Source organism: Bos mutus, chromosome 20 (assembly GCF_027580195.1).
Source record: "Bos mutus isolate GX-2022 chromosome 20, NWIPB_WYAK_1.1, whole genome shotgun sequence".
NCBI lineage: Eukaryota > Metazoa > Chordata > Mammalia > Artiodactyla > Bovidae > Bos > Bos mutus.
In genome coordinates, this window is record NC_091636.1 from 63,463,465 (window position 1) to 63,485,063 (window position 21,599).

General features: G+C 44.7%; 1 protein-coding gene, 1 long non-coding RNA gene and 1 other non-coding gene across 8 annotated transcripts in view; 1 reads left to right on the forward strand and 2 right to left on the reverse strand.

The window, feature by feature from the left end:
* Window positions 1-2,502: 2,502 nt before the first annotated feature.
* LOC138984207 (uncharacterized) lies at window positions 2,503-15,763 on the reverse strand. 2 transcript variants are annotated; one of them, XR_011461476.1, is made up of 4 exons: window positions 15,457-15,763; window positions 11,543-12,308; window positions 9,381-9,622; window positions 2,503-3,943 (listed from the first exon to the last, which is right to left on the reverse strand). It is a non-coding gene; the product is annotated as an uncharacterized lncRNA (long non-coding RNA). The 2 variants fall into 2 exon arrangements; XR_011461475.1 differs by having other exon boundaries at window positions 2,509-3,943; window positions 11,681-12,308; window positions 15,457-15,759.
* Window positions 12,408-12,477, reverse strand: LOC138984289 (small nucleolar RNA SNORD123). The gene has a single exon (XR_011461548.1). It is a non-coding gene; the product is annotated as a small nucleolar RNA SNORD123 (small nucleolar RNA).
* Window positions 15,764-15,932: 169 nt separating the features above from the next.
* Window positions 15,933-21,599, forward strand: part of SEMA5A (semaphorin 5A) — a 568,136-nt gene continuing 562,469 nt past the window's right edge. For all 5 annotated transcript variants that reach the window (XM_070357735.1, XM_070357734.1, XM_070357733.1 and 2 more), the window contains exon 1: window positions 15,933-16,455. The gene's annotated coding sequence lies outside the window, so the exon portion shown is untranslated. The remainder of the gene's footprint in view (window positions 16,456-21,599) is intronic.

Here is a 21,599-nt window from a genome sequence, read left to right on the forward strand (position 1 = left end):
TCTCATCGTCTATTTCCACCCTTCTCCATTTGCTCTCAAATTTCCCAGCATCGGGGTCTTTTCCAACAAGTAGACTCTTCACATCAGGTGGCTGAAGGAATTGGAGCTTCAGCTTCAGCATCAGTCCTTCCAATGAATATTCAGTGTTGACTTTCTTTAGGACTGCCTGGTTTGATCTCCTTGCTGTTCAAGGGACTCTCAAGTGTCTTCTCCAGCACCACAATTCGAAAGCATCAATTCTTTGGTGCTCAGCCTTCTTTATGGTCCACTTCTCACATCAGTACCTGACTTACTGAAAAAAAACCATAACTTTGACTATATGGACCTTTGTTGGCAAAGCAATGTCTCTACTTTTTAATAAGTGTTCAGTTCAGTTCAGTCACTCAGTGGTGTCTGACTCTTTGCGACCCCATGAACCGCAGTACTCCAGGCCTCCCTGTCCATCACCAACTCCCGGAGTCCACCCAAACCCATGTCCATCGAGTCGGTGATGCCATCCAACCATCTCATCCTCTGTCGTGCCCTTCTCCTCCTGCTCTCAATCTTTCCCAGCATCACAGTCTTTTCAAATGAGTCAGTTCTTCATATCATGTGGCCAAAGTACTGGAGTTTCAGCTTCAACATCAGTCCTTCCAATGCACACCCAGGACTGATCTCCTTTAACATGGACTGGTTGGATCTCCTTGCAGTCCAAGGGACTCTCAAGAGTCTTCTCCAACACCACAGTTTGAAAGCATCAATTCTTTAGTGCTCAGCCTTCTTTATAGTCCAACTCTCACATCCATATATGACTACTGGAAAAACCATAGCCTTGACTAGACGGACCTTTGTTGGCAAAGTAATGTCTCTGCTTTTTAATATGTTGTCCAGGTTTGTAATAACTTTTCTTCCAAGGAGCAAGCATCTTTTAATTTCATGGCTGCAATCACCATCTGCAGTGATTTTGGTGCCCAGAAAAATAAAGTCAGCCACTGTGTCCACTGTTTCCCCATCTATTTGCCATGAAGTTATGGGACCGGATGCCATGATCTTAGTTTTCTGAATGTTAAGCTTTAAGCCAACTTTTTCACTCTCCTCTTTCACTTTCATCAAGAGGCTCTTTAGTTCCTCTTCACTTTCTGCCATAAGGGTGGTGTCATCTGCATATCTGAGGTTGTTGATATTTCTCCTGGCAATCTTGATTCCAGCTTGTGATTCCTCCAGCCCAGCGTTTCTCATGATGTACTCTGCATAGAAGTTAAATAAGCAGGGTGACAATATACAGCCTTGACGTACTCCATTTCCTATTTGGAACCAGTCTGTTGTTCCATGTCCAGTTCTAACTGTTGCTTCCTGACCTGCATACAGGTTTCTCAAGAGGCAGGACAGGTGGTCTGGTACTCCCATCTCTTTCAGAATTTTCCACAGTTTATTGTGATCCACACAGTCAAAGGCATAGTCAATAAAGCAGAAATAGATGCTTTTCTGGAACTCTCTTGCTTTTTCGATGATCCAGTAGATGTTGGCAATTTGATCTCTGGTTCCTCTGCCTTTTCTAAAATCAGCTTGAACATCAGGAAGTTCACGGTTAATGTGTTGCTGAAGCCTGGCTTGGAGAATTTTAAGCATTACTTTACTAGCATGTGAGATGAATGTAATTGTGCTGTAGTTTGAGCATTCTTTGGCATTGCCTTTCTTTGGGATTGGAATGAAAACTGACCTTTTCCAGTCCTGTGGCCACTGCTGAGTCTTCCAAATCTGCTGGCATATTGAGTGTAGCACTTTTACAGTGTCATCTTTCAGGATTTGAAATATGTCAACTGGAATTCCATCACCTCCACTAGCTTTGTTCATAGTGATGCTTCCTAAGGCCCAATTGACTTCACATTCCAGGATGTCTGGCTCTAGGTGAGTGATCACACCATGGTGATTATCTGGGTTGTGAAGATCTTTTTTGTACAGTTCTTCTGTGTATTCTTTTCACCTCTTATTAATATCTTCTGCTTCTGTTAGATCCATGCACAAGGCTCTGGGGAACAGAAGAGAAGGCAGGCAATCCTGCCTACTCAGGGGAGCTGCAGGAGCTCGGTGGAGGCTGGCAGGGGTGGTATCATTTTCCAGGAGCAAGGTACCTGCAGGCCATTTCCTCACCCACCCTAGAGCCTGACGTGTCTCCCTGTGGTGAGCAGGCATGATATCATCTCCTGGGGGGCAGGGAAAGGTGAAATGAATATTATTTCAGCTCATGTGCTTGTGTGATTAAAGAATCATGTCTGTGCTGGTTGAGCTGAGAAGTTAGGCTAGAGGGAGGGTAAACAAGGGTCAAAGGGATCTTGGTGCTACTCAGAGGGGAATCCTGTCTCATTTCATGTTCCTAAGAAGTTGCTTTCATTCATGCACAAAGCTGCAAAATCTGATCCTCATGGAAAAGTATGTATATGTGTTTGTGTGAGAGACAGAGAGAGACAGAGACTGAGAGAGATAAGACAGAGGCTTCCATAATATAAGCAATCTCTAAAGTAATAATCAAGGCAACAAACATTTTGCAGGATATATTATAGATGAGCCAAAATATTTTATAGTTGATATTTTAATGATATTTTAATGAATCTTTTGGGCAAGCTGAGCAAATATTACGAATCTGCTCTGATTATATAAGATTCTAAACAGAAAAACATGTTCTTGATACAGTTTAGTATGGAAGGAGTTGCTACACAGGCTGCTCAGTGCAAGAATTCTAGAAGCTTAGGGATGGACAGAAAAACACTCCCAATAGAGGCAGTCCAGCCTTTGTTCTACAGGATCATTTCTTCCTCGGGACAATCAGAACCACTCATGCTTTAGAGATAGGTGAGCTTTTGTACTGGCAATAACCCAAGTCAGTACAGATTGTGTTTCAGACTCACCCAGGGAGATTTTTCAAAAATCACAGGTCTGGACTCAGCCCCTAGAGACTTATTCACTGGGTTGATGGTCAGCCTGGGCTTGTGCTTGTTTGCAGACTTCTCGGTTATTTCTCATTAGTCACATGGGTTAAGGGTGGTGATGACCAGTTCTTTCTAGAAGAGATACTGGAGATTAATATCAAATTCCATTGTATATGGTTATTCAGGTTTACTGTGTTGAAACTTGCTTGGGAAGTTTAGTGGAAAAAGGATGGCATTTGGGGGCCAACCATCCTGGGCTCCTCTGGCTATTAGTCTGTGAGTGTCTTCTTAGAGGTTCATTCTCACTGGACCACATTTTCAAACCCTGTAAAATGCAGAAGATGGTGCCCTTTCCTCATGGCTGTTGTCTGCCGACCCGCCTGTGTCACCTTGCCTCATTCACTGAGGACTCCTCTGGGGGATTCAACATCTACACTGATCACACATGTAAGATGCTGACCTTCTGTTCTACGACCCATCTGTCATCCCCCTGCCTTCAACAACCACTAATTTTTCCACCTGGGCTCCCCATTGCCATGGAAACACCATGATGCAATGCATGCCCTCATTCTACTCTTCCCCCACAACTTCTTCTGCTTCCCTTTCAAGGGGACCCCTTGACACGATTCCTTAACTGTATCTTGTCCTCCAGTCCATGGACACCGTGACTTTTGTCTGCACGTCCTCCTTAGTTGGCTTCCCTTGCAGGACCATGCTTAAAGCCACTTCCTTGTAAACATCTTCAGTTTTCCTGCTTTTCCCTTTTTCTATTGCTTGGGGAAACTGTTTCCTGGTCAGATCCAATTGTTGGCCTTCCTCATGCCAGTGCCTGAGCTGCTGAACTTTGCAGGACAAAATCCCACTGGCCTGGGGATGGGGTTCCGTTAGGATGACGACCACCGGCTTCGGTTGTCTTTCAAGGCAGCATGGAGATCCCAGCAAGTGTGTCTTCCTGATTTCCAAGATGCCGATTTCACAGCTTCTCTTTTCTAAACTTCATACCCTCTTTCTCCCCGCAACCCGAACCTGCCATCATACTTCATAAGGAAAACAAAAGTTATCAGAAGGACAGGCCTGCATGTGTACAACAAAACTTCCACTCCTGCTGCGTCTGCTCTCTCCCTGGACCTCTCCACTATGACAATGCGGAGACAAACTCCGGCTCTCTCCAAACAAATTCTATTGTCTCTTGTCTTTCCAAGACCTTCATTCCTGGGGCTATCTTGTTCCATCTACTGCATAGGCAATTTCTCTCTGGCTATGAAGGTATTTCAATCAATATATAAACACGCTTCGAATGACCCACTTTAAAAAAACAGCCCTCTGTGCTCATCTCTCTCCAGCTGCTACCAGCCCTTTTGTTCCTCTCCAGGACAAAACTGCTCTAATGAGCTCTCTTTGCCTACTTTCTACACTTCCTTACTTCCCATTAACCTTCTTTATTGAATGATGAGCATACAGAAAAAGATAGTAATCTAATGAACACCCACCCAACCAGCTTTATATAATTTTAACCTTTCTCCTTGGAAGAAAAGTTATGACCAACCTAGACAGCATATTGAAAAGCAGAGACATTACTTTGCCAACAAAGGTCCATCTAGTCAAGGCTATGGTTTTCCTGTGGTCATGTATGGATGTGAGAATTGGACTGTGAAGAAAGTTGAGTGCTGAAGAATTGATGCTTTTGAACTGTGGTGTTGGGTAAGACTCTTGAGAGTCCCTTGGACTGCAAGGACATCCAACCAGTCCATTCTAAAGGAGATCAGCCCTGGGTGTTCTTTGGAAGGAATGATACTAAAGCTGAAACTCCAGTACTTTGGCCACCTCATGTGAAGAGTTGACTCATTGAAAAAGAGTCTGCTGCTGGGAGGGATTGGGGGCAGGAGGAGAAGGGGACGACAGAGGATGAGATGGCTGGATGGCATCACTGACTTCATGGACATGAGTTTGAGTGAACTCTGGGAGTTGGTGATGGATGGGGAGGCCTGGTGTGCTGTGATTCATGGGGTCGCAAAGAGTCGGACATGACTGAGCGACTGAACTGAACCTTTCTCAATATTTGCCTTGTTTCTTATTTTCTTGAATCTCTGAAAACAGATTCACAGGTAAACACAGTGTCCTGTGTTTATCTTTCCACCATCATGCATTTCATCAGAAGTGTAGTGTTGAGCATTTCTGCTGCTATTATACATACTGTGTATGTATCCATACATTATACAGATATTTGGGGTTTGAATACTTTATATAACCTAGCAGTATGTGGCCTGTTCTCTGCAACTTTGCCAACTGGGCTGCACAGAATATACGTTTTCAGCTTTTAAGAGTGGCCAAAATGCTTTCCCAAGTGATTGCACCAATTTACACCTCTAAAGTTCCCCTTGTCAATAGGTGGTAACAGTTGGTATTGCCAGACTTTTTCATTATTGCCAATCTGATCCGTTTTCCGTGGTGCCATGTTGCTTTAAATAAATTTCCATAATTGTTAAGGAGGTCATTAGTCTACTCTTAGGTTTATTGGTCGGTGAGCTTCCTGTTTCATTTGCACACTTTTCCTTTGCTTCCTCTTTCTCCATTGGATGGTTAGGAGTTAGAGAATATGTATATTCTGTCTACCATCTTTTGTCATTTGTATGAACGGAAAATCCTCCCAGGCTGTGGCTTGCTTTTAAGTTGTATTTTGTCATTCGGAAGTTCCAAACTTTAACGTTGTTTGCGGTATTGACTGTTTTTTTTCTTTAAGGCTGATATTTGTATCTTATTTTGAAAACTGCCTTCTCTACCCAGAGGTCATATAGATAGATACATGTTTTCCTAAACGTGTTAATGTTTTGTTTCTCAGTTTGGCTTTAATCTACTTTGAAGTTATTGGTATGAATGGCTTGAGGGAAGTATCTGATTCGGTGTTTTTTGCATCAAAGCGGTCAATTGTCTTAAACACACTTGAGCCTTACCTCTGCCCAGGGAGCCCCCTGGTCACAGTCATGGATGGTATATGTTGGGTCTGTTTATGGGCCCTCTGTTTCACTGTTCTCTTGGTCTCTCCCTGTGACAATGCATCAATGCCCTAACTCTTACAACTTTATGAACAGGATTGGTAGTTTATAATCTCACCTGCTATGTTCATTTTTTACATAAATTTCTTAACCACTCCTAAATGTTTGCTCTTGCCTTGGGAGATCCATTGTAAGGTCTACCCAAGTTCCATACAGCCAGCCTCATTGGAACTCCACTGTATTTAAGGATAAATTTGGGGAGCATGGACATTTTGAAACAAATATATCATGTTGAAGATATTACTGAATCATTCTACTTATAAATGTGATATAGAATTACTTTATTTAGGACTTCTTTGGGTGCTAAGTCACTTCAGTAGTGTTTGATTCTGTGCGATCCCATGGACTGTAGCCCACCAGGCTCCTGGGTCCATGGGATTCTCCGGGCAAGAACACTGGAGTGAATTGCCATTTCCTTCTCCATAGGACTTCTTTAGGACCCTTAAATTTAGTTTTATAAGTTTTCCACAAAGGTCCAACATATCGTTTGCTGACATTATTCTTAAGTAAAAAATCAATGATTTTGATTATTGTTATCTTTTCTAAATTATATTTTCTCATATTTGCTGCGGGCTTATGGGAACACAATTGATTTGTGTGTTGAGATTCTATCTAGCAATCTTGCAGAACTTTCCTTTCATTCTAATTATTTATCTGCAGATGTTTTTAAGTGGTTTTACTGGAGACACTTGTACGGTCTGCAATTTAAAGTTTGTTCCTCTCTTTTCAACCACTGTTTCTGCATTGAATAGAAGTGTTGATATGTGCACACTTGTCTTGAGCTTCTCTTTCAAGTAAATAGTTCTTTCACAATGAAGCGTCAAGTATTTTGTTAATTTTTTTTGTAGACAGTCTATTAGGTTAGATAAATTCCTTTTTGTTACTAATCTAATAGCTAACAGGTTTTGTGCTTTTTTTAAATGAAAATACATGTTGGATTTTATCAAAGCATATTATGTGGTTACTGAAATTGTTACCCCATCCAAGGTCACTCTACTATCGTCTTTCCTGCCATCCACAGGTGGACATGATTCTGAATAAAGGTCCTTTGGCTTAACAGTCAGGCAAAGGGGCAGGATTCTCTGAGGCAGGTTATTTTTCACCTCATGCGAAGTTGACTCATTGGAAAAGACTCTGATGCTGGGAGGGATTGAGGGCAGGAGGAGAAGGGGACGACAGAGGATGAGATGGCTGGATGGCATCATGGACTCAATGGACGTGAGTTTGAGTGAACTCCGGGAGTTGGTGATGGACAGGGAGGCTTGGTGTGCTGCAATTCATGGGGTTGCAAAGAGTTAGACACGTCTGAGCAACTGAACTGAACTGAACTGATAATAACAAAAGCAATGGAAAGCAAATCAAAGAAATAGTTCGAGCATGGAGTCAGAATTGGCTTTTCCCGGCAATAAAATGATCATATGGTTTTTCTTTTTTATTTAGTTGCTGCTGTCGCTTCAGTCGTGTCTGACTCTGTGCAACCCCATAGACGGCAGCCCACCAGGCTCTGCCGTCCCTGGGATTCTCCAGGCAAGAACACTGGAGTAGGTTGCCATTTCCTTCTCCAATGCATGAAAGTGAAAAGGGAAAGTGAAGTCGCTCAGTCCTGTCCGACTCTTCACTACCCCAGGGACTGTAGCCTACCAGGCTCCTCCATCCATGGGATTTTCCAGGCAAGAGTACTGGAGTGGGTTGCCATTTCCTTCTCCATTTAGTTGCTGAGGTGATTTATATTAGTATATTTTCTAATGATAAAAATTTCTTGAATTTGGGGGGGTTTGGGCTACAATTTTCATATTCACCAGGATGACTTTCACAGAATGGGGTAAATTATGCCTTGAATATTCAGTAGAGTTCTCCTGTTTGCTCATCTTGTCGAAGTGTGTACTGATTCAGTTTCTTTAATGGTCATAAGTGTTATTGGATTTTCACTTCTTCTTTAGTTTTCTAAAGCCAAATTTCCCTAGTGAGTTATATATCTTTTCAGAGGTTTGTCTGTTTTGTTAATCTTTTATGATTTTTTTAACAGCTTTGGAATTTCCCATTCTCTCCACTGTATCTTTACAGCGTATTTCATTCAAATGTGATATTAATTACATAATTTCCCTTGCTTTGTTCCTTTTCTGGGTTTTTGAGTTAGATATCTAGCTTGTTAATTTCAGTCTTTCTTAGAGTTCTCATCACAAAGAAGTAATTTTTTCTATTTCCTTAATTTTGTATCTGTATGAAATGATGCATGTTTACTAAACTTATTGGGAAAATCTTTTTATGATACAAGTGAAATCATTATGCTGTACCCCTTAAACTTATATAGTGCTGCAGGTCAATTACATCTCAATAAAGTTGGAAAAAAGATTTTTACTACTTCCTTCTTAATATAAATACTTAAGGCTAAATTTCCCTGTAAATATAACTTTAACTAAATCACATTTTATATGTTGAATCTTCATACAACATGTAAGTTTCTCTGATTTCCATTATTCTTTCTTTGTCACATTATTAAAAATATGGCTTAAAGCCAACAAATGTGAGGTTTTCTAAATTCTTTTTTAAATTATTAATTTGTAACCCAGTTATGGTACTAATTATTCAGAATTAATTGAGGCTTGCTTTGTGGCCCCAGACTTAATTTTTGTAATTCTTGGATAAGTGTTTGATATATCCATACCATATCAGAATAACCTTGATAATTGCTTTTCTCAGAATATTTAAATTCATACTATTTTTCCCCTTGTGAATTCATCAATTAGTGAGAGAAATGTGCACTATCAATGACTGGGGATTTGTCAATTTTCCTTACAATTCTGATTTTTACTTTTTATATTTTGAAACTCTTTTGTTAGTTGTATATGTATTTCTATTTCCTAATGAACTGAACTTTTTTTTAGATGGTGAATATTTTTACCAAAAAAGATTTTAATCTAAAAATTTGTTTCTAATATTAGTATTTGTAAACTAGCTTTATTCTGACTGACGTTTGTCTGGTGTGTATTTTTCCCCTTGTTGCTATGAGCTTTATGATATAATTAGATTTTATGTATTTACTTAATTTCTTCTAGGTTTTCTCTTGCACAATTTTTTCTTTCCATTTGTCTGATTGACCAAGCTGTCTTTATTTCATCTTTTTTCCTCTTTACTCTTTCAGAAGATTGTGTCTGTGGCTATTCTTTTGCAATTACTATCTTTGATATTTTAACAAGTGTTAACTTCTAAAGTTAAACATTTCTGCTTTTTTCCTGGAATCTCTCTTCCCCCATTTTTTTGTTACTCATTTCTCATCCTTCCAAAGTTAGCCCAAAGGCCACCTCCTCAACAATGCCTGTTCTGACTCTCCAGACTAAATCAGACACCCCTAAACTTGTCTTTCATAGCACTTACCAGGGCTTATGCCAACATACTTGTGAAATCAGTCATTGACCCCTACCTTCCTTAATTCCTGTAAGGGCTGTAATGCCTGAAAAGGTAGGCATTGGCTGTGCTGCTCTCTATTCTCTTCTTAAGGTGCAGCCCAGTGCCAGAACATGCCAGGCAACAAACTACGTTGAAGGCAGGAAGGCAACGGTGGGAGGGAGAGAAGGCGGCGTGGGTGGTGATGCTGAGATGAACCCACAGGGATGCTGACTCTGGGAGAGTCTCACACTTCCGTCAATTAGGAATCCCATTCTCCTGCAAAAACCAGAACAGAGACAATGATAGACAAAAATGGGAAATTCACTTCTTTTTCATGTTATGAAGTCTGGAGGCAGAAGTCCTGGCTTAATAAGGGGGTGCCATAAAGTCAAGAAGGACTCAGGCATTTTTTTCTCCTCCACCTCTATTATCCTTGCCAGCTGCATGCTAAGTTGCTTCAGTCATTTTTGATTCTTTGTGACCCTGTGGACTACATCCTGCCAGGCTCCTCTGTCCATGGGATTCTCCAGGCAAGAATACTGGACTGGGTTGCCATTCCTGTCTCCAGGGGATCTTCCTGACCCAGGGGTCAAACTCTGGTCTCCTGCATTACTGATGGATTCTTTATCGTCTGAGCCACCAGGGACACCCTTACTATCCTTAGCTCATGGCTTAGATCCTGAGATTATGAGTCCAAGATGGTAGCTGGAATTTCAACCATTACAATCAAGTTCCAGGCAGGAATCTGGAAGTGGGAGGGAAGGGCAAGAAAGAGCATGCCCAGTTAGTTGTTGCCTCTCTGAGGAAGACTTTCTTGGAATTTCATGGACTTATATCTTATTCATCATGGCTAAGTTCCATGGTCAAACCTACATGCAAGAAAAAAAATATTTTTTCAAAGCCAGGACGATTGCAACTTAAATATAATTGTGGGGGGGTGTCCTGTGTTATTAAGGCTGATGGGAGTGGGGGTGGTGTTTGTAGGTGATCACTGCGGTACAGTGATGTAGGCTAGGGGTGACAGGGAGACCGTAAGAGCAGGGAAAGAAACTGACATTCTCAATTAAGGCAACACCACGGGAACAGAAAGGAGGGTCTGAAATGAGATTTGACAGACGGTGCGACGGGGTTCTTAACAGCGCATCTTCTCACTGCGTTGCTCCAGGAAACACTTTGCCTATTGGTTTAATTTCACTTAGGAGAGAGGCTTTTCACTGAACTCAAGGTCATTATGAGTTGATCTCCCTGGTAAATACTGGAATAAATGAAGACTAATTTGTGTTTCTAAATACATGTAGGATGGGTACTCTCTTGGAAAATGTTTTTCCAAATGTACTTATTTCCTCTCAAAGCTCTATTTCCAAAGACAGATGAATATAGAGGACAATGATTAATAAGTACAAACATAATTTTTTTTAAAAAGTATAGTCATTCTTTGCGTATAGATACTCAACATATATGTAAGGTTCAATGTCAGAAAATGACACACAGGAGTGCTTTATCTCCACGTTGCAAACAATTTGCATTTCCTCTAGGTAGTCCCAAAATATTTGAAATTTTGCATTTTTTTTCCCTTTCCCCATATGATACTTATAAAAAGATGACTTGAGGTATTTTGAGCACACTGATTTTATTTTAAGGAAACTGGGATGCTAGAAAAATACATATATCTAGACATTTAACCATCAACACCAGGAAAAATACTTTCAGATTTCTAGAATACTTTGTTCTTCTCGACACACAGTTGAAGTAAAAACACATCTTTTATTAACAGGCCCTTATTAAAAGTGAGATTAATTGTGAGATTAATTTTCCTAAATAAAAAATAAGGGAGCATTTCTTACTAAATATGCGCTCGGGTTGCTGTACCCTTGAGTTCTTGCTAAGGTTCTTGGTGGGTAGGATTTAGGCAGGCTGCTCCTTCGAATGTGGCTGTGAGGGGTGGGAAGGTGGTTTTCACCTGTGAAGTGAGCTTAAGAGAGATCACAGGTGAGTCGAGTTCACCTGGATGGAGCAAGGGCCACGTTGCTCTGTGCTGACCTGCACTAAACAACCTGCAGTGGCAAAGCACGTTCCCTTGACCAGACACGGAAAGCTCAGGGCAGTGCCTGGATGCAGCGGGGTGGAAACTGAGACACAGGGAAGGGGCCAGGATGGAGTGTTCAATGCACAGACTGGCAGAGCCCTGGTGCCTACCTGGTGGGCCAGGTCCTCCCATTTAAGGTCCAGGAACCTGCACTTTGTCCCACGCTCATTCTCAGACGTGCCATAACTATTCTTTCTATTCTGTCCTAGTTCTGGAGCGGCTTTTTAAAATAAAGCTGGTCTGCTTACCTCTGCCAGGGGAGTGGGCTGTTTCTTGGGTTTAAAAAAAAAAGAAAGAAAAAAAAAAGCTACAGATTTTCTGGTGAAGCTCAAGGGATGTGATTAGGAGCTGACGGCTCCCTGAGCTTTCCTTTCTCGGTGATTCAGTCACCTGTAACTGTAATTGTGAGTCTTCCAAATATTTAAAATTGCTGAACAAAAAACAGCACCAGGTAACTTTAGTGATGCATAAAACTCCGTTTTTCTCAATGTTTGGCCATTTTAAGAAAAAAAAAAAAAAAACCAAACTTATGGGGTTGATCAGATGATCTAGTCATTTTTTCAATTTCTCAATGCCATGGATCTAAAAGAAGCAAAACGGAGTGAAAAGAGAACACTTGTGGTTGGTGACTGTAACATGTTCCCTATTCATCAGTAGGAAAATCCAGTTTTGATGGAAACGTCTAGAACCACAATTTCTATGCTGAGGTGTTTCATGATCTGGATACAATCTCATTGCATTGTTAGGATCACAGACAGCAAGGTTTCCTGTTAAGGTCACTTATGACCCACAGCAGCATGGCAGTCTCCTCTGGGTGATGTTCTCTGCCACCCTCTCCTGGCTCCTTTCAGCTGAGGTGGCAGTTTAACCATGAGGCTGAAATTCAAACACAAGGGAGGAAGGTAAAGACAAGACAAAATCAGTTATTTGTTTCAAATATATAAGAGACTCCTCACATTTCCACCCAGAAACTGAGGTGAATCAGGAAATGGATGGCGTTTTTCAAATCACATGAATCAGCGCCCCAGAATTCATCATTTTCACCAAGTGTTTGGTTGGTCTTTTCATTCCTTTATATTATGGCTCACCTAATACAGTTTAAAATCACTGCAGATGGTGATTGCAGCCATGAAATTAAAAGACGCTTACTCCTTGGAAGGAAAGTTATGACCAACCTAGATAGCATATTCAAAAGCAGAGACATTACTTTGCCAACAAAGGTCTGTCTAGTCAAGGCTATGGTTTTTCCAGTGGTCAGGTATGGATGTGAGAGTTGGACTGTGAAGAAAGCTGAGTGCCGAAAAATTGATGCTTTTGAACTGTGGTGTTGGAGAAGACTCTTGAGAGTCCCTGGGGTTGCAAGGAAATCCAACCAGTCCATTCTGAAGGAGATCAGCCCTGGGTGTTCATTGGAAGGACTGATGCTAAAGCTGAAACTCTAGTACTTTGGCCACCTCATGTGAAGAGTTGACTCATTGGAAAAGACCCTGATGCTGGGAGGGATTGGGGGCAGGAGGAGAAGGGGACCACAGAGGGTGAGATGGTTGGATGGCATCACCGACTCGATGGACATGAGTTTGAGTGAACTCCGGGAGTTGGTGATGGACAGGGAGGCCTGGCGTGCTGCAGTTCATGGGGTCGCAAAGAGTCGGACACGACTCAGCAACTGAACTGAACTGAATACAGTTTAGGGAGAGCTTCAATTTTACGTTTAAAAGAAGATAACTAAACACTTTCATTTTGAAATGATTCCCTCTAGTTTTGACTGTGATGAGAAGCAGCTTAATGTCACATGGGCTTCAGCTAAGACTTATCAAAGAAAAAAAAAAAACAAATTCAGAAATTGCATTTGGGAAAAGAACACACCTGTGGATTCTTTTAAATGAGTTTTGTTGTAGAGAGCCTACTTCCGTGCAGGGCCTCAGGTGAATATTTCAGTTGTACCAGTTTCTTTTTCTGTTAATATTTACAAAGGATGTATGTGCCATCAGGTTTGTTTAAGCTCCTGACAAGACTATAGCTCAGAAAAGTTCAAGAACTTTCTCCAAGTTGCAAGGTAAATTATGACTTCAGTTTAGTTCCATTTAGCTTTAAAGGTACATCTGAAATTATTATTTGGTTTCTCCCGTTCCTCATTTTTATTATTCATTTATTTATAATTCATTATCACTAAAAGTACATATTTTAACAACCCTTTGGTGTAGTCTGTAAGTACCTGTCAAATTGACCACCCCCTGCCCCCCCGCCGGGACACACACACACACACACACACACACACACACACACACGCTTCCCTAGTTGCTCAGTCAGTAAAGAATCTGCCTGCCATGCAGGAGACCGGGTTCAGTTCCTGGATTGGGCAGATCCCCCGAAGAAGGGAATGGCTACCCAGTATTCTTGCCTGGAGGGCTACAGTCCATGGGGTCTCAAAGAGTCGGAAACAACTGAGTGGATAACACTTCACTCCTTCCACAGACACATAAAGGTACATAATTTATCGAGTTAAATGTTATCGGCCCTCTTTGGGTGATACTTCTTTCTCCCTGCTTAGCCCTCTATATGCTGAGATTTATTTATTTTTTTTATTTTTTAATGCCTTTAACTGTAGTGTTGAGGGGCAAAGGACAAGGAGCAGATAAACACGTCGGATTCTAGTTTCTGTCTCCCTCTGCCCCCGCAGCTGGAGGATCCAAGGTCCACAGAGCCACCCTTGGCTGGTGAGGCTGGGTTCTCCTTCCCCCTCCCTCTGGCCAGGAGCAAAGAAGCCTGGCTTGACCTTGGCCAGCCTCCGCCCTCCCCAAGAAGCACTCCTGGGTCTCCCTGCCACGTTGGCAGGAGAATTGGAATGTCGGGAATGGAGCTGGTGCCCCATGTGCCCAGCACAGAAGGAGACCTGTTAGGCTTTTCCTGAAGGCCCCAGGAGTCCAGCAGCTGCCAGGCACCTGGCTGAGTGCCCCCGGCACAACCCCGGGGCAGAAAGCATCTCAGACACCCGCCCAGCTACTGATATTTCCTCCGGACATCTTAAGGAAATCCGAGTGAGGCCCTGAGTTGTATCTCCAACCGCTCCATCACCAACCCTACAGAGAGACTGGAGATTTGAGGCTGGGCTGGGCTTCCACGGAAACCCGTGGGATTGCTTTCATTTAATTCTTTTATTTAAAAAAATTTTTCTAGAAAATAAAGATAAATGAATGTCAGTTTGTTTTTCTGTTGTCGTCCTCCTAGATCTATGTGGCTACTGCGGGAGCCGTGACACTTCCAGCCAGCCATGGGTTCTTTGTCTTTACAGATGAACGCAGGGGCACAGTTCGCAGCCCATGGGGCCACCTGGCCATTGTCACTGCAGTACAAGGGTCACGGTGGGGCATTCATGAATTTTCTCACCCCAGGGAAGCTTGAAAGCCATGCTCTGAAGCCCAGTTGGAGAGAAAAGGGCCCAGAGAGGCTGTCCCCCACCCCCATCCAGAAAGGTCAGGCGCAGCCCTTCAGCGTTCCCTCCCAAAGTTTTGCAACCAAGTACCAACACACTTTTTTTTTTCCCCCAACAAATTCCAGAGTCTTGAAAGGTATTCTGCTTTTCAACTACGAATCTTTTTCGCCTGAGTACTCGCTCAATAAAGGAGAAAGAACCGTTCGAAGTGCAACAAGTAACATTTGCCCCATAACTGGACGAGAAGACTGTCCATCTGGGACATTATCCTCTCTTAACACGCAGCCCGGCCACTCAGGGATCCCCTGACCTGCCTCCCTGGTTCGCCGGATTTGTCCGCTTCTCTAATTCAACGCTGCAAAAATTGACCCCATCTAGCCGGGAGGCGCACCACCCCTCCCCGACCCCCTCCACACGCTCCTCCAAGAACCCACAGCAACTTCCCTCGGTCTTTGGCGAAGTCTCAAGCGCTGAGCACACGAGAGGAACAAAATCACACACTCGGAGTCCAGAGGATCCCCGCGGCCCCTGCCCACCCCCACCCCCCATCCCCCGGCCGGATTAGCCGGGGAGTGGGGGCCGCGCACGTACCTGGAACTGAGGTCGCTGGAGTGGACGCGCCACGTCCCGGGGCTCGGCCCGCGCCGCCTGCGGCCCTTTATACCCCCCCTCAACCCCAACCCCCAGCAGCCACGTCGGAGCGGCGGGACAGGGGACAGGGGGCGGGGGAGCGACCGAAAGTTGCGAGGCGGGGGAGGGGGGCTCCCTGAAAGTCAACGCTCGGGCGCGCTCGCCCTGGGCGGGCAGGAGTGGGGGCCTCCCCGGAGTCCAGGGGGCGCCCCGGGAGAAGAGGAGGGGGTCCAGTCCCGGGAAGGGGCGGTGTCGGGGGAGGGGCCCGGGAGGTCAGGCGCGGGGTGGGGCGCTCGGGTTTCACCCGCGCCGGGAGGGGCAGGAGGCGGGGCGGAGGCGGGCGGGGAAGGGGGCGGGGCCAACCGGGCAGGGGCGGGGTTAGGGGCTGGCTGGGGGCGGGGCGAACCGGCCCCCAGCTCCCCACCCCGGCTCCCCGCGCTGCTCTACTAGCCGGGAAGGCAGCGCCGGCGGCGGCTGCTCTGCTTGCGCTGCCTCCCGCGCGCTTTGCTCCCGCTGCGGGTGGGCTCCGCAGCACCCTGCCGTCCGCGGCCCTGAGCCCAGCGGCGGCCCCCACCACCCTACACCTCCTTTCGGCGGGGGGACGCCCCGGTCCTTGTGGCTCATCCCAAGGGCTCCCCTCTCCCCACTCCACCCGGCGACTTCCCTGCGGAGCTGGCTGGAGCACCCAACTTTGCCTCCTCGTCCGTCGTCCCCGCTGGGCGCGAACCTGCTCACCTCAGGTCCGGCCGTGAGCCCGGGGACGGTGCGCCTTGGGCTCGAGCCGGCGCACCCCCGCTCCAGCCCGGAGCTCAGCGAGTTGGGGGTAACTCTAGGGAAGTGGTGGGGGGCGGCGGCGGCTGCTGCCTGGACTTCCCTCGCGGGCGCTGAAGAAGACCCTCGCAGCCGCTCTTGACCCCCAGGGCGCCGGATGACTGGCACGGGGAACGCGCCTTGCACCTGGTGAGCGACCCCCCCACCCCACCCCGCACCCCGCCCGGTCCCCGCGTGGTCGTAGCTGCAGCCGCGAGCCAGCCGCGTTGAGGGCCAGGACTCGGGGGCGGCAGTTGTGGGCGCGTGGGTCGTGTGGATCTCGGGAAGGTCGCTCTGCAGGCTCGTGGGACACAGTCCGGGGGTTGCACTTGCTGGATCGGACTACCCAATGCGGGGGGCACCCACTGTTGAGCAGGTTCGCTGGCTGGAAGTTTGAGTCTCCGCCTTTGCCGAGGTCTGAGCGTGCAGAGGGAAAGAGGGGTAGCTACCCGGTGGGCCCCCGGGCGCTGGGAGAGAGGGCACCCCTCCAAACGCCTCCTTAAGGTGCGCAGCGGAGGTCGCTGCACGCACCCGGCGCGTGTCCGGGCTCGCGGCGTAAGGAGCTGAGGGCAGGGTCCCGGTGGCCGTCACTTCGCAGTGCCTGCCTGGGGCAAGGTTTTCTGGTCGAGTGACCTGGGCTCTGCGGCGCCCGCGAGAAACCAGGAGGCGGTCGACCCGGGCTTAACTCCTCCGAGCGCTGTTGATAAGCAGGGAGGGAGACCGAAGCTGGCTGCCGCCCCGATCGCCGCGGCCGGGAAGGTGTAGACGCCCCGGGAGCCGCCGGCCCGATGGGCTGGCTGCAACCAGGCCAGTCCCATTCCGCGGGCATCTCTCCCGCCGCCCCACCACTTCGCATCCCCTCCTGGCTCAGGATTTTGGGTTTGAGAGGCGGATCCGGGCGCCGAAGGGAGGATGCGCGGGGGACCCGCGGCCGAAGAGGGGTCTCCCGGGATCGCTCGCCGCCGTGGCGCCCGGTGCCAGGCCTAGCGTGGTCAGATTCCGGCTCCCCGGGCTTTGGCGGGAAGCTCGTTCACCTCCTCGTCCTCCTCTGGCTTTGTACCTGGATGCGGCTGGCTGTTTAGAGTTGGGGTTGAACTTTTCCTGCACTTGCGGCGTCCTGGGGACCCCCGGTAGGGGGCGCCGAGAGCGAGCGCTGGAAGAGGGCCTGAGGATGCTGGCTGGCTAGGAAGGCTTCCTCTGTGCCCGGTGAGTTGGTGGGGTCCGGGTGAGCAAAGCACAGGACCAGGCGGATCTTGCCATCATTTCCTAGAGGCGGAGGGTGGCGCGGTAGGTGATCTGTCGACCAGGGAGGGAGCTGTCAGCCTTGTTAGAAGGGATAGGAAAGGTGGTCAACAGACTCAGGTCCTTTAAATAGAAAGACTCCTTCCAGAGTTAAACGCATCCCTGTAAACTCTTCCTGTTTGTGCGTCTGCCTTCCTCCCCCCGACCTTTGTATTCACCCAGAAAGAAATGGGAATCAGGTGAAGAGAATGTGAGTTATGTTTAATATTGACATGAAGTTCTCCTCCAGGAGCAGATTAGTGAAAACGCCAGGAGTTACAAATGATTGTTACATCATTTTTTTTTTTAAATTAAGGTTTATGTTGAATCTTGTTTTTAAAAAAAGCGATTGTATGTCACAATCAGCTTATCCGGAAGAGCCCTGATGGCCAAGTTTGCAATCAACAGATATGTTATTAATTACAGAATTAGTCTTTCCTAAGGAGACCCAGAAAGACAAAATCAGACTTTACCAGGGAAGATTTTAACACCTAATTAGGATTGCTAAATTAATTGCTGGTTAATGCCACTTCCATTATTGAAGAGAGGGCAGAGTTTATCCTGCACTATTTTGAGTGACCAGTTCACACTTTCAGTTCAAGCAGATAATAGCTTAACTTGTGTACCATTTAAATAACTTTTCCTCTATGTCTGTGTTTACCCCAGAGGAAACAGGGATTTTGTACACCCAAAGATTTTTTTCCTTGTTTGTCTTAAATGAAAATAGCGATCTGACGTGCAACTGCTTGGGCCACTTGAAACAGATTTCTTTTTCCTTAAGTTTCTTTCTTGCAGAAACTTTGCCATGATATAGCAGCTCATCCATGGTGCTACATTAGTCATGCTAATTCTCTACATACTCATGGAACCCTTGGGGTGATGAGCTGGTACCCGCTTTTACATGCTTTTACATACTTTGCTTAACAGGGAGAAGATGGATGATACTAATCATTTTATGTCTTTTACAAATTGCACTAACTTAATCGGTTGTTTTAATGTCAAGCAGCTGTGAGATTCCTGCTGCGAGCAAAGCCTTTGGTCTCCTGGGTGGTAAAGCTTGTTTTTGTCCAAAAGAAGTTTTGGGGATGTTCAAAACTTGATAAAAATAAACCTGTGCTTTTCACTGCCGGTCTCCTTTTAAAATGATTCTTCTCCATTTCTGGATAGGATGAAACAAAGAAATGTGTAGTGTAGTGGCTGTTACAAGATGTTGGCCAGTACATGATAAATAGGTGCATATTCCCATAAACTTTTGCTTAAGTTTTAGAGTTTGTAGACCTTCTGAATCCCCAGCCACGGCTTTGCAGCAAGAAATCTTGTTCACATTAGAAGTGTTAAAACCCACAGACTCTTCTATGTGTTATATGCTAATTGCTCAAAATGAGAGATGCCAGCTCCTTGGGACTCTGTCCTTTGCTCCTGATACTAGAGAGAACTGCTTAGCCGAACCATTACATAGTTTTTATTAACTTGGTGATTATTTTTAATGATTCCAAATGTTATTCACATTGTTATTATAAAGTCACTGAAATGGAGGCGTTCCTTCTGATACACATACCAGAAAGTGGGGGAGGGGAAATTCCCCTCCTTCATTAAATGTCCAGCAGAGGTCTAAAGGAATTCCATTATATAAACAAGTAATCAACTCCAGAGTTAACTAAGAGTAGGATCTAATCCATAAGAAGAGGTTTGGATCACAAATCCTACAGTTTGTGGGACAGAACAAGTTAATCCGTTTATACTATGTCAGAGTCAGGGAATCCATCTTTGGAGTACTCTGTGTACAGTGTTTGAGCAAAGTTCCACATCCTGCAAGAAATCCTCCATAATTCTTGATTCTAAAATTGTACTATATTTGTGTTTTAAAATGCTTCTGAACTTGTTGCTATAGTTACACAGACAAGTTGCTTAGCGTATAATTATAACACCAAGGTGACACATTTTTACATTTGGAGTGAAATAATTTTTAAAAGGTAAGCTACAGTGTCTAACAAATTTCAGTTACACCCAAGTGCAAGCGTGTGTGTGGACCCTTGTCCGTTTCTGCCCACCCGCATCTTTGTACGTTTATACAGAGAAAGTCAACTCTTTTCTTGAGTCTTAAGATGAGAACAAGTAAGCACTTTGAAGTTGTTTATACTTGTCTTTGTGTACTGTTGTTAACATAGACATTTTCACATATGTTCCTGGCAGCCTTTTAAAATTGAGATGCAGAAGTTTTGTTGAAAATTACTGGTTTTTATCACTCTGTTTGCTGCCTTGTAGAAATGATCAGTCGTAGATAGGTGGCAACCTGAGGTTTCTAATTCCTGCACATATTGGTAGCATCTTAAAGATTAAATTCAACAAGTGAGGAGTGGCTAGCTCGTTGGGAAGCTGTTTGAAGAAGCAGCTTTTGGTGTGCTTGATAAAGATGTCACTGACTTCTGTGATGAATTTATCAGGTACTGGTTATCCAGATTACACAGAATCAATTTCTAACGGCAAGAAACGAGGAGAAAAATTAAAGCAAACTGGAATATATATAGACAAACTTGTTTTGATTCAGAATTTATACCAAACAGAACAAAGCAAATGAAAACTTGATCCAAGAGAAGGTCCAGTATAACAATTAAGTTATTGTTATGTACTGGTATTGACACAATTAATCTTTTTCATCTAAAGGTTCTAGATCTAGGGGTACTTGGCTCTGAATTTCACAGAGTATTCTGAAGCAACTTCAAAGCCAAGCTATAGGTCCCTGGGGCATGACATTTAAAATAGGATTAGCCCAATGGTGGGCTCAAGGAAACAGAAAATTTTCTCAAAGGAATTGCTGTTGTCTTTTTCTTTACCTTCTTTTATTGTCCAAGATTAATGGCTGTTTGACAAGAGCGAAGTTGAGCACTTTACTTCTCTTTCCTAAGTTTTAAAATGAATTAGTGTGGTACTGTTGCATTTGGAAAAAATGAAATCATTCCATTCTTTACTCTTTCTTTCCCCCTACATACACTCGAATTGGTTTCCTGATTAATATTGAAGAACACTAAATTTTTAAAAGAGTAAATTTTTAGAGGATAATTTCTTTGCTTTCTGGAAGGCCATGAACTCACTAATCTTTATCTTCCCATCTATCATTCTTTACTTGTCACCATCTCTCTGGGAAATCGGCTACCCTAGGGTTCATATAGAATGATGAGGAGGTACATATTGGAACAATTTTATTTTATGTTGCATTTTTATGTCCATTTGCGAGTAGATCACATTACTGCAATAGGTAATTCAATTACAGATATGTATGATAAATAACCAGGAGATGGATGCTATCAGAAGGCAATTCTCCTGGAGAAAATAATACTGTATTTGCTGAAATGTGAAATTAAGTTCTAGGCAAGTGACAGTCAAGATTGAGCATGGCCAAATTGTTCACAGGAAAAAGAGCCTCTTTCAGTCAGTTCAGATTCACCCAACATTTGGCAATGATACATGATATGCCTATGCAAAGAAAAAGCAGAGTCAAAGAAAAGAAAAGAAAGCAATAAGAAAAATTCTGCTAAGCTGTGTCCTGTGAATTGTCTGCAGAAACATAGAATGATTAGTGCCTGGCTGTTAACTTCCCGGAACGGATGTGTTCCTCACCAACTGACCCCCAATACAATTCCTTACAAAGAGCTTCCCTTTCTGTAAAGAAAACTGGAGATGTGACCTGTCTCAGGGAGCTGAACTCAGTCAGCCACCAAGGATGCAGCTGCCCGCTGCCAGGACTTCGCCGGGACCTGGTGCCAAGCAAGCGCCCCGGATGGAGGCCAGGGACATTTATGGCTGGACAGGCTGCAGCCAAATGGGCTTTAGCATCACAACTGGCTGCTGTGATTTCCTTTAGCAATTACAGGGCCCAGATTTAGATCTGCTGTAAAACTTTACCGATTGTAAAGCTGAGAACATTGTTTGTGACTGACATGGCATAAAGCAAACATAATCCCTTGGGATGCTAACCTCCCTTTGTTCAACGGACGTTGCCATGAAGCCATTGT